The sequence below is a fragment of the Geotrypetes seraphini genome, chromosome 9 (assembly GCF_902459505.1).
Source record: "Geotrypetes seraphini chromosome 9, aGeoSer1.1, whole genome shotgun sequence".
Lineage (NCBI taxonomy): Eukaryota > Metazoa > Chordata > Amphibia > Gymnophiona > Dermophiidae > Geotrypetes > Geotrypetes seraphini.
In genome coordinates, this window is record NC_047092.1 from 4,164,849 (window position 1) to 4,182,614 (window position 17,766).

The following is a 17,766-nucleotide window of genomic DNA, read 5'->3' on the forward strand; positions in this document are numbered from 1 at the left end:
TTTTCTTTGGACTAACGTTGCTGCAACGAACAATCGCGCTATGTATCAACCTTTAGCGCGTTTGTAGCCGATGCCCGAAATGCGGCCGAATTCAGGGTCCCACTTTCGGCTCCTCCCAGCCGAAGTGACCGAACCCCCACGTGAGAGCAAGGGGGCGGGGCGCGGCAGAACAAGGAGAAGGGGCGGGGGGCGGGGCCGAGACGTGGCAGGGCCGGCGAGGGGAGGGATCCCGAGCGCAGTATGGGCGTGGCCCTGGGGACTGGGCGTGGTCCGTGCGGGGTGGCTGAGCCGGTCGCCGTCGGTGCTGGCGTTAGGCGGCGAGTGCCGGTGCTCCCCTCCCTCACCCGCCGGGAGACGAGACGAGAGGAGACGAGCGCCGGAGGAGAGCCAGACGAGGTAAGGGAGGCCCAGGCTGCCTTTTGTCTGCACAAAGCCCGCGCGCGCCACTGCGGGAACCGGAGCCTGGGGGGGGGGGAGAACGGCCACTTTGCTCCCGGGGCCAGTCGGTGCCTGGAGGTGGCAGGGTCGGCTCTGTCCTCTGCACCACCTCCTACCACGTTTGTAAGCTCATTCGAGCAGGGACCGGGTCCTTTGTGACTCTGTACAGCGCTGCGTACGCCTGTAGCACTCTGGAAGTAGTAGGAGGAGTAGGTCCGACTCTGGGTCCCCACGTGGACCGGCAGGGGATGCTTTGGTGTCCAGATGTGCCCAATGCTGATGGTGAACAGCACAGCAGCAGCCCTGGACCCCATCTAGCCATTTCTTTATTTGGACACCTTTATGAAGCTAAGAATAATTCAACGGAGAGCTTCAAACCCATCTGTAACTCACCTGGAGGTTTCTTCCATTCTTGCAATGGACTTGGGGGAATCCTCTGCGAACTCTTTGGGGTCTTGACCACTGTTGGAAACAGGACACTTCAGTCTCTCCCACTGTGGCAACTCTTATGTTCCAGCACCATAGGCCTCCCCCCCCCCCCCCCATTTCTCTGGTCAACATGGGGTGCAAACCTTCCAGTTTTTGCCCCAGTTTCACAGGTCTGGACTGCCAGAACAATGGGCTCCAGAGGCCAAGCTTTTCTTTTTCAGTTACAATGATGCTTCTGAACCCAGTCCATGGGGCACATCCAGCCAGAGCCCCAAACTGGAATGTTCTCTGGTGGCCTTTACTGGAAGAGATGAGGTAATAGGCTTCCTCCAAAATGACATCACCCAGCCTCACCTGGTGCATTTTGGGATGCTTGAGGCACTTTATATCGGTGAACATGTTGCCAGAGGTTGTGGTAAGAGTGGACCGCGTAGCTGGTTTTAAGAAAGGTTTGGACAAGTTCCTAGAGGAAAAGTCCATCGTCTGTTATTGAGAAAGACATGGGGGAAACGAAGCCACTGCTTGCCCAGGATTGGTACCATGGAATGTTGCCACTCTTTGGGATTCTAGAATCTTGTTACTCTCTGGGGTTCCGGAATCTTGATGTTCTTTGGGATTCTGTATGGAATGTTGCTACTCCTTGGGTTTTGGCCAGGTACTAGGGACCTGGATTGGCCACTGTGAGGATGGGCTACTGGGCCGGATGGACCTTAGGTCTGACCCAGTAAGGCTATTCTTATAAGATTTTTGAATTTTTAAAGTCTTCTATCATATCTCTTCTTAGCTGTCTCCTCTGCAGAACCTTTTGTCTGTTTAACCCTTTCTTCACAAGGGAGGTGGTTCTCTTGTGCCTTTTTATCCTAATTAGATAAAACATAGTAACATAGTAGATGATGGCAGATAAAGACCCGAATGGTCCATCCAGTCTGCCCAACCTGATTCAGTTTAAATTTTTAAATTTTTTCTTCTTAGCTATTTCTGGGCAAGAATAAGTTCTTTCGAGCGGGACTGTCTCTTGCGTGTTTAATGGTGCGTCTGTTACTATTTTTCTACTTCTGACCTATCCTTTTTGAAATGGGATGACTAGAACAGATCTCAGAATTCAAATGTGGTCACATCATAAAGGTATTTATTTAATATTTAGCCAGTCCATTTCCTTCTGGATAATTCCAGGCAGAGACATAGTGCGGGGTGGTCTTCCCTGGGTGCAGTCTTGGTAGGGGTGCCAACACCAGTCCTCTTGCCCCCCCCCCCTTGCCGCATGCACCCCTTCCCTTCCCTTGTACCTCATTCATTTTCCCTGCATGGTGAACTTGCTGCCCGCAACGGTGTCACCACTCTCATGTCGCTTCCGGACCCTGCGCCTAGGACTTGACATCAGAGGGATAGCCAACATGGCTGGAAAATGAAAAAGGTACGGCGGAGGGAGTGGGGGCGGGGCGCCCTTCGCTCTCACTACGCCACTGATTCTAGTGCTCCCCTCTTTTTAACACACCAGTGGTAATCCAGACAGTTAACAGGAGTCGCATCCTTCCATTCCCCCCCCCCCCCCCAATAGTTGCGTCTTTGGGTGGCGCAGTCAGGAAGTGATAAGCCAGCTACACAGGATGTGCAGGAACCGTGGTTTGGCTCACATGAGCTTTGAAATTCATGTGTCTTCTTCCGCTTCAGTTTTGCTGTACATTCCTGTGTGTTTATATGTTTTTTTGTTGAGACATAAGATCTTTTGATTTGCCTGTGATACAAAGTCTATCTTGATAAACAGCCAGCAGGCGGCAGTGGTGAGCTGGGGTTTACAGACTCGCTGTAGAACACCTTGGCGTGAACTGGGAGGTTGAATTGTGCTGCTTGTTGGAAGATCAGAGGGTGGCCCTGTGGGAGCTGATTTTTTTTTTTTTTTTTATAATTGTAATCCTTCACATGTTCATTCAGTGCAAAAAGGCGTCTTACATGGGTGAAACAAGCCAAATGGTAAAGACCAGAATCAACCTACATAGATATCGTATTAAGAATTGCAACACTTTGGAGAAACTGACCACTGAACCAATGACTTCATGGTGAGAATCCTAAAAGTGAACTTTAAGACAATCCAAGAACGTAAAAGCTTTGAAATCAAAATAAGGTATTTTGACACCTGCCAGACAGGACTTGACGGAGATCTGGGCTTTCTTTCCCACCACAAATATGTTTAAAACTGCTCTGCCACCTTTCTGTCTCTTGCCCACCCACTCACCCCTCCACCCACCCCTCTCTCTTCCTATCCCCAAAATGCTTTCATGTTTTCCTTATATTTCCTGATATTTGTCTACATTTGCTTATTTCTAACCTAAAGTAGGAGGGCTACCTTCAAAAGCTCATCAAAGGTATCGCCTTATTTCCGTAGTTCACTTTCCAAGGTGATATAAAGAAGTAAAATAGACACGGCCACCTCACCATTTCACTCATAATCGTAAGAGCAAACTTGTGTTCTCATGAAAATTTGTGACCAGCCCCCTGTGATTGCTGTTGGATGAGAGGGTGTGAGGTGAGCACGTGACCACCAGTATTGGCATGCCGAAAAACCACTCGGGGAGCATGAATGCAGCAAACAGGAGAGCTGGTTTTGCATGAGTAGTTGTCTTAGGAGAGAACAGAGTCTCTGTATCTGTCAAATCGGGTGTCATGGGTTTGTGGCAATAGAGGGGCGAAGCTAAACCGTGCAGACTTCCTGTTGTTGCCTTTCCTATACGTCTGTCCCACTTCTTGTGTGGGCTGCTGTGCCAGACTCCTCGTACCACCCACCCACCCAATCGAGTGCAGTTCTCTAGCTTGAGTCTGGGCTCTCAGCACCCCGAGAAATGCTGTAGATCAGGGGTGTCCACATTTTTTGGGCTTGATCTACCAACAATAAAATTTTTAAAAAACAAAGCACACTGTACGCAGAGCAAATGTTAATTATCATTTATATTCCGCGGGTTTTCAAAGAGGTCAAGGCAGATGACTTTATGCAAGAAGAAAAAAGAAAAAAAACGCTTACAAATCATACAAAATACCGCCATTAAGCTCATCTATAAAGGAAAAAAATATGACCATGTGACTCCTTTCTTGATTAAATCACATTGGCTTCCTGTCAATCATCGGATTACCTATAAAATTCTATTGTTAACTTTCAAAACCTTAGATACCAATGAACCCCAATTCATAAACAAATTACTTATCCCCTATAATTCCTCACGTTCTTTGCGTTCAAACAACCACAAGCTTCTAACTATTCCTTCTTTAAAAATCATTGGAACCCGTCGTCAGGATATGTTTTCTGTAGTAGCACCTCAACTCTGGAACTCTTTACCTCTACACTTAAGAGAAATAAATAACTTAAACGATTTCAAAAAGAATTTAAAATGTTTTTTATTTTAAAGACGCTTTTAACATTTAAAATTAATCATGTGCTCTTTTTAAATGTCAAGATCCGTGATATTATTTTAGTATATAATTGTTAAGTTAAAATTTCTGTAATTTTATGATCTTTGTACCTCATAATATATAATTCGTAATTTTATATTTTACTAACATGTTTTATCCTCTTTTTTTTTTTTAAACTTAATGTATAAATTGTTAAATTTTTAATATTTTATGTTATTTACTGTTTTAATATTATGTTTATTTACAAACTGTAACTCGCTTAGAAATAATTTAATTAAGCGATTAATCAAATATAAATAAAACTTGGAAACTTGGAATGTCACCTCAGTAACAACCATACAAAAATAGACAAATATACCCCCTCCCTTTTTACTAAGCCATGATAGCAATTTTTAGCGCAGGGAGCTGCGCTGTATGCCCCGCGCTGCTCTCGACACTCAAAGGCTCCCTGTGCTAAAAACCGCTATTGCTGTTTAATAAAAGGGGGCTATAGTTTAAAATATAGACAGCAGATATAAATTCTCAAAACGGACACATTTTGATCACTAAATTGAAAATAAAATCACTTTTCCTACCTTTGTTGTCTGGTGATTTCATGAGTCTCTAGTTGCACTTTCTTCTGACTGTGCATCCAATCTTTCTTCCCTTCTTTCAGCCTGTATGCTTCCTCTCCTCCAGACCTCATTCCGTCCCCCAACTTTTTCTTCCTCTCTCCCTTTCTTTCTGTTTCCCTTCTTTCCTTCTTTCTCCCTGCCCTCCCCCAAGCTACTGCCGCCGCCATCAGGGAACATGCCCCCAAACACTGGTGCCCCAAGCTCTCCCTGCAGAAGCGTCGGGCCAACCAGCATTCCTCTCCCCGACGTCAATTCTGCTGTAGGAGAGGAAGTTCTGGGCCAGTCAGGCAGCGGTTGGCTGGCCTGGAACTTCCTTTCCAACGGCAGAATTGACGTCGGGAAGAGGAAATCTGATCGGCCCGTTAGATTGCGAAGGCAACGCGGGATGGGCTCCGCGATCAACTCACTTTGCCTTCGCGATCGACGTATTGGGCACCCCTGCTGTATAGATTGACTTGCTTTATTGTCTTCCTCTTGAGTCTTTGCTCCACAGCTGCATTTCCACGGCCTTCCTGCCCAGGTTATGTGTCTCTTTCTTCTTTCCATAGGTTCTAACCTTTTCCAACTTCATTTCTGACTGTGTCTTTGGGTTACCGAGTCCTCCATTCCTTAGATTATTACTGGTCTCTTAGGCTGGTCCTTTTAAGCAGGCTTCTTGTGCTCTGGTACAGTGACGCGCTTTCTGCTTCAGCGGTACAATTTTTGCCAATGTTGCCACAATATTTTCAGAGTGGCTGCATGGCTACTTGGCGTTAAACTGTGCGCTTGCAATGCGGCTGAGGAACGCCGGTATTTTGGATTGAACATAGAAACATAGAAAGATGACGGCAGATAAGGGCTACAGCCCATCAAGTCTGCCCACACCCTCTTAAGTCTACTGACCCCCTAAAGTATAATTGTAATTGTACTGTCACTCTACTGACCTGCTCATTCAAGTCCATACCCTACTGACCCTATCCCTTGGCATGACCCTCGTAGGGTCCCATTTGTTCTTGAAGTCTGGGATGCTACGTGCCTCGACCACCTGCACTGGAAGCTTGTTCCAACGCTCAATCACTCTCTCCGTGAAGAAGTACTTCCTGGCGTCTCCACGAAACTTCCCTCCCCTGAGTTTGAGCGGACTTTTTTGCATAATTATAAACCTGACCATCCGGACGTGGCAGATTGCATAGGGAAGCCAAGCAGGCGGGGCTGTGGAAAGTGATGGAGCATGAGAGAGCTCCACAGTAGAGAATGACACGGTGACAAAATTCATCACCGTTCCCGTGGGAAATCATCTTCATGTCATTCTTTAAGGAGAGAGGGAAGAATCAGAGTATGAATGGCCACAACCACTGACCCGCAAGCTTTGCTTTGAAGAATGCTGGTGTAGAAGGACTGAGGTTGAAACAGACACTACAGAATGACAGTCTCTGGTATCCAGAGCAGATATTGTGATGTCATAATGCCTCATTCCACCCCAATCACATCAGTAAGAACATCAGTGATGTCACAATGGCTTCATTATCCTTGGCTCCCATAAGAATCAGAGTATGAATGGCCACAACCACTGACCCGCAAGCTTTGCTTTGAAGAATGCTGGTGTAGAAGGACTGAGGTTGAAACAGACACTACAGAATGACAGTCTCTGGTATCCAGAGCAGATATTGTGATGTCATAATGCCTCATTCCACCAGTGCCTAAGAGCCAATCACATCAGTGATGTCACAATGGCTTCATTATCCTTGGCTCCCATAAGAATCAGAGTATGAATGGCCACAACCACTGACCCGCAAGCTTTGCTTTGAAGAATGCTGGTGTAGAAGGACTGAGGTTGAAACAGACACTACAGAATGACAGTCTCTGGTATCCAGAGCAGATATTGTGATGTCATAATGCCTCATTCCACCAGTGCCTAAGAGCCAATCACATCAGTGATGTCACAATGGCTTCATTATCCTTGGCTCACATAAGAATCAGAGTATGAATGGCCACAACCACTGACCCACAAGCTTTGCTTTGAAGAATGCTGGTGTAGAAGGACCGAGGTTGAGAATGACAGTCTCTGGTATCCAGAGCAGATATTGTGATGTCATAATGCCTCATTCCACCAGTGCCTAAGAGCCAATCACATCAGTGATGTCACAATGGCTACATTATCCTTGGCTTACATAAGAATCAGAGTATGAATGGCCACAACCACTGACCCACAAGCTTTGCTTTGAATAATGCTGGTGTAGAAGGATTGAGGTTGAAATAGACACTAGAAAATGACATGGGATTATTTCCTGCGGTTATCCGCGGGGACGGGAACGGTGATGAATTTTGTCACTGTGTCATTCTCTACTTCGCAGCTCTGTATCCTACAGTGGGGTGGGGGGTCACTTGCAGGCTGGTCAGTTCCTGCTGTCAAGACTAGACACCCTTTCATGCTACCAGGTGGGCATTTGAGAATGGGGAAGTGGGCCAGTGACTGAGTGGCAGGAGATTAGTTTTATGGTTTTCTTTCAGAATTTCCATTTCTTGCTGCCAAGTTTAGTCTTTCGGTCTTTACTGTTAAATTTACAGCAGCCACAAGTCTGAAGTGCTTTTTTCCCTTTGCTCCACGCTCCAGTAGGTTCTGCCCAGGCCTTATTCAGTTTTCTCTACTCTTCTCCCAGGGGAGCTCAGAATGGTTTACATGAATTCATTCAGGTACTCAAGCATTTTTCCCTGTCTGTCCAGGTGGGCTCACAATCTATCTAATGTACCTGGGGCAATGGGGGGATTAAGTGACTTGCTCAAGGTCACAAGGAGCAGCATGGGATTAGAACCCACAACCTCAGAGTGCTTAGGCTGTAGCTTTAACCACTGCACCACTCTGGAAATCTAAATGTAGCAAACGTGAGCCAAGTCTAGGACAATGAAGCCATTGTGACATCACTGATGAGGTTGGCTCTTATTGGTGGAATGAGGCATTATGATGTCACAATACCAGCTCATCACACTTGTTATTCAGTGTTCTATGCCGTTTTCCCAGGGAGCTCAAAACAGTTTGCATGAATTTATTCAGGTACTCTGAGATACTGGTCCAGGTACAACTGTCCTGAATAGACTGAGTTGTGAACAAGCAGATATTGCATATTATACTTAAGTCCATGCAGAGCTACGGTTGTACCCTGTGCAACACCCCCCCCATCCTGCCTGCTTTGCCACTGTGATTGAGAACAGGCGGTGAACTAGGGGCATTTTTCTGTCCCTCCGTATTTGTCAGTGCTGGCCATAAACAGACAAAGCAAGTGAAGGGGGTCAAAAGAAGGAAGAACAGCCCAGAGACGGGTTGGTTTCATAATAAAATAAGTGATTGGGGACAACACAGTTGGGTTTTGGCACAAACCTCTTGTATCAGGAGTTCTCTGGTTCTCAAGGGAATAAGTAGGTCCACTCAGTTTGCTGATCTCCATAGTGGGAAGCCTTCAAGTCTAGAAAATAGTTGATCTAAGGACATGATTGGTGACATCTCTGGATGGCTCTTCTGACCGTCTTCACTTCCTTGGTGTGCTGCTTATATCGTGGAAATTTCTTCCTGCTTCTGCTTGATACCGCTGGCCGTACCAGATGCATTCACCATTGCAAGGTTGCCAGGGTTGCAGCTCCTTAGGAGACTTTTTGGATTTAGCTTGCACCGTTTTCAGTTATAGCTCAAGGCTGGATGGGCCGTTTGGCCTTTATCTGCCTCTTCTTCTCTCCGGCCCTCTTCCCTGCTGGCACTCCCTACTGGTGTGTCAGGGCCCATATGCAGGGCCTCTGCACATGCGCGGACATTGACATGATGATGTCACGCATATGTGTGATGTAATCACGGTGACGTCCGTGCACTTCTGGGTGCTTCAAGCCGTGGCCTCTACCTTTAGTGTGCCCCGGCTCGAGAAAGCTTGAGACACACTGCTTTGGAGGAAAGGCAGGAGAGGAGAGATATGATAGAGACGTTTAAATACCTACGTGACGTAAATGCGCATGAGTCGAACCTCTTTCATTTGAAAGGAAGCTCTGGAATGAGAGGGCACAGGATGAAGTTAAGAGATGATAGGCTCCGGAGTAATCTGAGAAAATACTTTTATATAGAAAGGGTGGTAGATGCATGAAAAGTCTCCTGGAAGAGTTGGTGGAGACAGAGACTATGTCTGAATTCAAAAAGGCATGGGATAGGTACGTAAAATCTTAGAGTGATGAAGAGATAATGTGTACTGCGGATGGGCCATTTGGCCTTTATCTGCCATCATGTTTCTATAATCATAAAGCTCTATGACCTCACAATGCAGGTGTAAAGATCCTTAGCCTATAGGAAGAGGAGATGCAAATGTTAAGAGCCTTAGCCAATAGGGAGAGGAGGAGATAGTGGATGTTGCGGATGGGCAGACTGGATGGGCCATTTGGCCTTTATCTGCCATCATATTTCTATGATAAGATCACATTTGGGTGCAGGTGGTATTTTTCTGTCCCCAGAGGGTTTACATCTGAGGTAACGGAGGGTAAGAGCACAAGGAGCCTCCCTAGAATGTCAACCCTGGTTCTCAGTCTACTACTCCAGCCATGAGGTGCTAGTCCTACTGTTAAAGCCAAAATACAAGTTTAACGTTCTTGTTTTAACATTTAAATGACTGGATTTAGAGAGTCTTGTCTGCCTTACTGCAGAGATATTGTGACCCTGTACACTTAGTAGCAGGTAAAGAAAGTAAAGTTGTTTTTTCTTTTATGGAATCCCATTTATGGTTCCTACCAGGGTTGTAGGGGGTGAGGAGAGCTTTCTCATTGCTTTGACAAGAGCATCCCCCTCACTCAGGATACCAACCCTGTTCCCTTAGCCAAGGGAAGTAGGCCCCTTGAACTGTTTCCTGAAGCGCTGAAGACCAAGGGTTTTGTGACAAGAACCATGGAGATGTATTTTCAAAATACTTGGATACGCAAAGTTCCATAGGTTTCTGTGGTAGTTTGTGTGTCTAAGTGGTTTGAAAATGAGCTCCATAGTGTGGATGTTCCTCTTAAAGACTTGAAAGTTCTCCACTTGGACAGTTCCTTTTTTTTTTTTTAAACAAGTTCCCCCCCTCCCCCCCAAAAAAACTAAAAGGCATATCCTCATCAGTTGCTAATTCTCTCTCTTCCCCAGGTATGCCTGTTCAATGCTTGTTATCTTCGCTCTCGGAATTCAGCTTCTAGCCCTGGTCATTTCAATATTAGACTACTGTAATTCTTTATATCATGGTTTTTACCACTTACTCAAATTGAGACAACTTGTCCAGAAAACACTGCTATTAAGTTGCTGTAGGATAAAAAGAGACGTGATCAAGTAACACTGGCGCCCAGTCTCCTTTTGGATCCCCTTTAAATTAAACTAAACCAAAACTTAGATTTGTAGATGGGGTCAACATCTATGGGAGCTCGACTCTGTTAACAATAAGAATAAAATAATAGAGAGAGAGAAAAAGAATACCAAAATTTAGGGAAAAGTTAATATGGGTGGTTTCCGAAGTAATTAGCAAACAAAATTGTCTTCAAAGCTTTCCGAAATGATAGAAAGGGGCTTAGACTCCTTAATATAAGTGGCAAGCTGTTCCAAAGTTCTGGGCTGCCGCTGTTTTATCAAATTGTTCCTTAGGCACCACAGGACATACTTTATCTCCCCAAAGACATTTATTCACGGTTCCCTCCTTTTGTCACACGTGACTTAACTATCTTCAAAACAGTTGCTACAGCCTCTCTTTGGAATGCTCTCTTCGTCTCAGTCAAGACTGAAATCTCCCAACAGACTTTCCAAGAAGCTTGATTTTTTGTTTTGTTTTGTTTTGTCTTGTTTCTTGGATCTACTTGATGCTCATCTGTGCAGTGCATTTCATTTTGTTTTTTCTCACCTTTTATGCTCCCAAGCTCCTAATGACATTGTAACTGTTCTTCGCTCTTGCTGTTCCCTTGTGTTACCTCTCGCCTTCTTGACGTTTGGTTTCTGTTTTATTGTCTTACAGTCTAGGCCCTCCGTTTTATGACTTAGATGTCTTTGTATGACTTTGCAGTAGAGGCTGACTGAAAACGGTGTTTTTGGTTTCGACCAAAACTCAAATCCGCGTCTCAAACTGATAATGTGCCCCTGGCCCCACTGCAATTGCAATGCAAGACAGTTCCCGCCTACCTCCTGGTGAGAGAACCTGTCCTGGCCCGTGCTCCCCCTCCTTTCCTCCATCTTTTGAAGGTTCTGGTGGTCTAGCGGCTTCTTCGGACCAGGAGCATCCTGTGTTGCTCCTGCCCCAATGGCTTCCTATTCAAAATGGCGGCCTTGATCTCTCGGCTGCAGTTTTGAATACGGAGCCACTGGGGGCAGGAGAACATGGCATTCTACTGCCTGGAAGAAACCACTGGATCACCAGTTAAGCTGGGAAGAGTAAGAGCAAGCTGAGCCTTCTCGGGAGGGGGGTAGGAGGCTGGTTCAGGATGGGGTGGTTTTGAGGCAGAGATTGTGGGTAGGGCCACACTTTCAGTTTCAACTTGGGCATTTTTAGTCAGAACCTGAATTTCAGGTCGGTTTTGGTACCAGATCCAAAAATGAAATTCGGTCAGCATCTACTTTTCAACAACCCCTCATATCACTGCTGAATACATACAGAACTTGAACTGTCTGCATTGGCCATTGTGCTGGATATTGGACTCTGTTTTATGAATTTAAGAAGTACATGAGGCCCAGCATATGCCTGTTTTAAAATTTTTGTTAACACTTATGAAACACAGGGGCTGCTCCAGTAAATGCATGGCGGTTTGCTTGAGATTTTTCTGTGCTAATCTTACTTCCTGATGCACAAACATTTCTAGTGCCCACAGCCTCGAGAAACACCCCTCTGCTGAAGGATAAGCAGTAGACATGCAAAGGACCAAATAACAGATTGCTCCGAATTTGGTATTAAAAAGCAAACCCGTTGCAGCTTTTTACTATGGTAAAGATGGGAGCAAAGGGGGTCGTTTGAGGTAACTGTATTGACCAGTCAGTGTATAGACCCCCCCATTGAGAATACTGTAGTATGCGTTGTTTAATGCACTTTCTCTGAGACCGCGTTCAGTGGTACGGTCTCTCCAAACCAGTTAAAAATATCAGGAGATAACTTGTCACTTGGTTTCATCCTGCTTGTTTTGTGGTATAGATTGTTGTTGGGGCTTTTTTGAAGTCTGTAATTTTTTCCTGGCCATTGGGGCTTCCAGCTCAGTAGGAATCTCTCTGCTATGCCTCTGTTGCGGTGATCCTTTTCCTGTCGGCTGCTCTAATTCTCTTCCCCCTCATGCTTCCTACCACCCCAGCGATCATCATGATCCGAGTGAAGGATATGGGTTGCAGAATCCTCTGGAGGCCAGTGGAGGTAGGATCTTGTGTCAGTCAGTAGGTGTCGCTGTTTGCATGATGGCTCGCATCCTTCTATCTCTGCAGCTGCTGTGCCCCTTGCTTACCCGAGGAGCAGCTCTCTTGTGCGATATACATCTCCGCAATTAAAATTTTAGACTCTTTATAGATTTATTTATAACCAACTTATTTTCCTGCATTGGATTGGTCAGCCTTCAGCCTTTTTGTATACAGAGCTTGCTGCCCTGTGAAAACGTGCTGAAACAATTTTGATGCAGTCTGGCAGCTGGAGATGCTGGTGTTTGAGCTCTCGTGGTTTGCTTAAGCCTTAGAGTTTCTGGGAAGTTCTGACGGTGTAATAACAGCTCAGGTCCCTCCTGCATCCTGGTGGAGGTTTAAAGCTCTGTCTAGGGTAACCTTCTAGTTCATCTCGGCTGCTCTGTTTCCTGTGGATTAGGAAGGAGCAAACATCATTGTTTATTTGGCGTGGAATCGGAGACCAGTAGTTTCCAGCTTTCTTAAAATCTGATGACATCTCAGAAAAGCCCGTGGCCCTTCTGTCCTTCCCCATCATCTCTCCCTTTCTACCTTTCTCTGGAAAGTAGCCAGGGGAAGCTTAGTTGCCTCCATGCCAAACTTGGCCCGGTCTCAGCAAATTCTTTATTTCACGGCCACGTCACAGCAGCATGTAACTAGAAGCCTCGGTCTCCTAAGGAAAACACAGGACAGGCAGGTAGATAGTTGATTTGTTGAAAGGACAAGAAAGTTGTAGGTGGCTCCTTAGTGGAATTCAGCTAGACAAAGAACTGCGGCCTGTCTGGTCTACGCTCTGGCATTTCACATGAAATTGCTCAACAGAGAAGTTTCCTCCCTCTACTCACAGGTAGACTTCTGGCTTGCTGTTCTGTACGGACTCTGTGTTGTATAATTTAATTAAATAATAGGTTCATGGAGCTGCTTTTGGACCAAACTGCTCAGTAACTTGAGACTTTCACTGTGCCATGTTCAGATGTTGTCGCAGTCTAGAGTCTGGGATGATAATTTCCAAACTAATGTCTCGCTTATTTCAAACGCTGCTTGTCATCTATGTGTACGTCTTGGTAAATCTATTCTTAACTGTTGAAATTATAGAAAGAAGCACTCTTAGAGGTATTAAAATAATCCATTTTTTCGTTAGAATATTATTTTCCCTGCATGTATTCTGTCCTTAAATTTATTTCTGAGAAAATATGTGTGCAAAGGTTTGGTCATGCTGATTGTTGAATGGAAACACTATAGTACCCCAGCTCTTGTGCAACGGCGACACCTTGTGGCTGGATTGAAGGTTCACGGTTCTGGGAGGGTCTGATGCCCGACTCCTAGCTGGGGACTATTGCTGCAATGGCTGGACTAGGGTAAGTTGGGAAAGAGTTTAAATCAGGGAAGAGTGTCTGGTAGTTAATGAAGGCCTGGAGTGCTGAATCTCCTGTCCTGGTTCTCTGATAAAGCTGAAAGTGCAAAGACCCAGGAGAAAACTGCCTGGCCAATACATAAGGGGATGATACTGGGCACAGGAAAAGGAAGCATGTTAAGAGACTGGAATAAAATGAAATTGCTGATTTTCTAAACATATATTTACGTGATCCTTAGGTAATGCAAACAATCAGTCACTTGAACCCAGACAAAGGAAGAATGTTTAGAAAGATAAGACAGAAGGAAATGAAACACCCAATGCCAAAATAATTGAAAAGCAAATCTTCACTCCTCCCCTTGTATCTGGACAGGAGTCCTAAGAACATAAGAAGCTGCCTCCGCTGAGTCAGACCAGAGGTCCATCGCGCCCAGCGGCCCGCTCCCGCGGCGGCCCATCAGGCCCATTGCCTGAGCAGTGGTCCTTGACCATTTTTATAACCTATCTCTACTCCTATCCCTATCCTTAATCCTTATCTGTACCCCTCAATTCCCTTGTTCTCTAGGAACCTATCCAAACCTTCCTTGAAGCCATGTAACTTGTTCTGGCCTATCACAGCTTCTGGAAGCGCGTTCCACATATCCACCACCCTCTGGGTGAAAAAGTACTTCCTAGCGTTTGTTCTAAACCTGTCCCCTTTCAATTTCTCCGAGTGCCCTCTTGTACTTGTGCTTCCCCATAATCTGAAAAATCCGTCCCTGTCCACTTTTTCAGTGCCCACCAGCAACCCCTCAGTGGCAGAGCTCTGAGCTTGACACACCGGGCATTAAGATTTGGAGAAGGGGATGAGGCAGAAAACTCGCGTTAGAGCCTCTGCCATAGAGCCTGGCTGTGGTAAAAGGATTCCCTGTACATGAACCGTGGGACTTAGCCGGGTTTGGCTCAGAGGTAAATATCTGGATATGAAACATCCTTGCGTTTAAAAAGACAAGTGACTGCTGTAAGTGACAGGAGGAAAAAGGAGGTATTGATGTCCCTATATGAGACTCTGGTGAGACCTCATTTACAATATTGTGTACAATTCTGGAGGCCGCACCTTCAAAAAGATATAAAAAGGACAGAGTCAGTCCAGAGGAAGGCTACTCAAATGGTCAGTGGTCTTCGTCATAAGGCATATGGGGACAGACTTAAAGATCTCAATACTTTGGAGGAAAGGCAGGAGAGGGGAGAAATGGTAGTGCAGAGCTAAAGGTATCTGTACTGGGACCGCAGCTATTTAACTTATTTATAAATGATCTGGAAATTTGGAATGAGGTGATTAAATTTGCAGATAAACTAAACTGTTCAAAGTTGTTAAAACGCTTGCGGACTGTGAAAAACTGCAGGAAGACCTTAGGAAAGTGGAAGACTGGGCGTCCAAGTGGCAGATGAAATTTAATTTGTCTGAAATTAAGAAAGCGTGGAACATGAACGTGGGAGTAGATAGTGGATGCTGTGGACGGGCCATTTGGCCTATATCTGCCATCGTATTTTTATGTGGACAAATGCGAAGCGATGCACATTGGGAAGAATAACCCAAATCATAGTTACCGGTTTTTAGGGTCCACCTTGGGGGTCAGCGCCCAAGAAAAAGATCTGGGTTTCATTGTAGATAATATGCTGAAACCTTCTGCCCAATGTGTGGTGGCGGCCAAAAAAGCAAACAAGATTCTGGGAATTATTACAAAAAGGGGGAATTATTAAAAAAAAAAAAAGGGGATGGTTAAGACGAAGTGCCCTAATTAGAAACATAGAAACATAGAAATAGACGGCAGATAAGGGCCACGGCCCACCAAGTCTGCCCACCCCAATAACCCACCCCTACCTTTCTCTGTGAAGAGATCCCACGTGGCGATCCCATTTTGACTTAAAATCAGGCACGCTCCTGGCCTCGACCACCTGCAGTGGAAGATTATTCCAGTGATCAGCCACCCTCTCGGTGAAGAAGTATTTCCTGGTGTCACCGTGTAGTTTTCCGCCCCTGATTTTCCACGGATGCCCTCTTGTTGCCGTGGGGCCTTTGAAAAAGAAGATATCCTCCTCCACCTCTATACGGCCCGTGAGATATTTAAACGCCTCGATCATGTCCCCCCTCTCTCTGCGTTCCTCGAGTGAGTATAGCTGCACTTTTTTCAGCCTTTCCTCATACGGGAGATCCTTGAGTTAGAGAATCACGCCTAGTACTGTCCCAAAAATACCTACTTCACATTGGGTGTCGCTGGGCGCCACTAGGTACCAGAGACTTAGGAAGGCGTCCAGTTCCATCTGATTTTATTTAAAAATTTTTTTAATTAGCTTTTAATGGCGTATTCAATTATCGCACCACTTAAAGCCGATTAAAACAATTTAGGCACCGGTACATATGATCTAGGCGCCCGTTGCAGAATTTTCCTCTAAAATAGGATGTACGGTATTTAGCATGATTAAACTTTCAAACAAGGGCGCCAGAGTGACTTCTACGTTTCCCTGTCTGTCTTCAGGCATTCAGAAGAGAATGAACATAAGAATAGCTGTATTGGGCCAGACCAATGGTCCATCAAGCCCAGTAGCCTGTTCTCATGGTGGCCAATCCAAGTCCCAAGTACCTGGCCAAAACCCAAAGAGTAGCAACATTCCATTATAGAATCTCAAAGAACAGCAAGATTCCGGAATCCCAGAGAGTAACAAGATTCTAGAATCCCAAAGAGTAGCAACATTCCATACAGAATCCCAAAGAACAGCAAGATTCCAGAATCCCAGAGAGTAACAAGATTCTGGAACCCCAAAGAGTAGCAATATTCCATGCTACCAATCCAGGGCAAGCAGTGGCTTCCCCATGTCTTAATAAAAGACTTTTCCTCCAAGAATTTGTCCAAACCCTTCTTAAAACCAGCTACGCTATCCTCTCTTACCACAACGTTCCAGAGCTTAACTATTCTGCAAGTGAAAAAATATTTCTTCCTATTGGTTTAAAAAAAGTATTTCCCTGTAACTTCGAGTGTCCCCCTAGTCTTTGTAATTTTTGACGATGTAGTTTTAACAAAGGCGTTCAACACAAAAGTCCTATTTTACAGAGGAAGTTTGAGTTGCCCTAGGTTGATTTTCCCGTGAGAGCAGAGGCTGTGCCATGGGGCGTTAATATGAGACTGGGTCTGGGAGAGCTGAAACTTGCACAGCTCATATCATAGTGCTGCATTTGAATTAAGTCATTTTTTGGACTTCTGTTGGAATTTTCTCCTTTTTTTTTGTTAGTAAAAAGTGCCAGCCCCAGGTCTCGATAGTTTTGCATAGCTTTGTATTCGTTGTGGTGGGGTGTTTTGGGGTTTTTTTCCTTCATGTTAAATTGAATTTGGATTTTTATAGCTTCATATAGTATTAACACTGGCTCTACTCTCTAGCTTTGGATATTGGGCAAAATCCTCTTGTATGCTACCTTCTACCATCCATGAGTTATTGGACTGGTCCACTTCATCTCCATTTCTCTTAGGACTTCCATTTTGGCTGTTCCTGCTTGTGACCATTTTGAATAATTACATGAACTTTCAAAAATAATCATGTTCTAACACCTTCCCCTCCACCCTGTATGGCTTGGTGATTTTTTTTTCCCCATATGCGTCCTTGGTCACTTTACAGAGATTAAAGAGAGCAAATTATCCCTGTCGTCTGCTAAGCAAGTTATAGATACAAAGAATTATATAGAAACAAAGGAAATAAGGTAATACCTTTTTTTATTGGACTAACTCGATGCATTTTATGATGAACTGTCGAAGGTAACCCTTCTTCAGATCAGAAATAAGCAAATGTTGGCAAATACTACTACTGCTATCCATTCAGTTGTGTCCGACCCTTGGATACTCTGTGATGGGAATTATATTGGCGACCAGCAGGAAATCAAGTAGAGATGGAAAAAATACACAGAGGAAATATACATCAACAGCAGCACTGACTACCCTGAAGAGCTTGGGGGGCAAGAGGAAACAGAACCAGACCTATTGGAAAGTGAAGTGGATTGGCCGCTGAGGCAGCTGCCAAAAAACACACAGCTCCCTGCAGAGCTGCTCAAATCAGTCCCAAGAGCCACACTGACATCACTATGCCAGAAGATCCGGAGGACCAGCACATGGCCTAAGGACTGAAGA

The 17,766-nt window shown here is 45.1% G+C and overlaps 1 protein-coding gene across 1 annotated transcript in view; it reads left to right on the forward strand.

The window, feature by feature from the left end:
• Window positions 1-220: 220 nt before the first annotated feature.
• The window catches only part of FAM107B (family with sequence similarity 107 member B), an 84,681-nt gene continuing 67,135 nt past the window's right edge, over window positions 221-17,766 (forward strand). The window contains exon 1 of the mRNA XM_033959266.1: window positions 221-396. The gene's annotated coding sequence lies outside the window, so the exon portion shown is untranslated. The remainder of the gene's footprint in view (window positions 397-17,766) is intronic.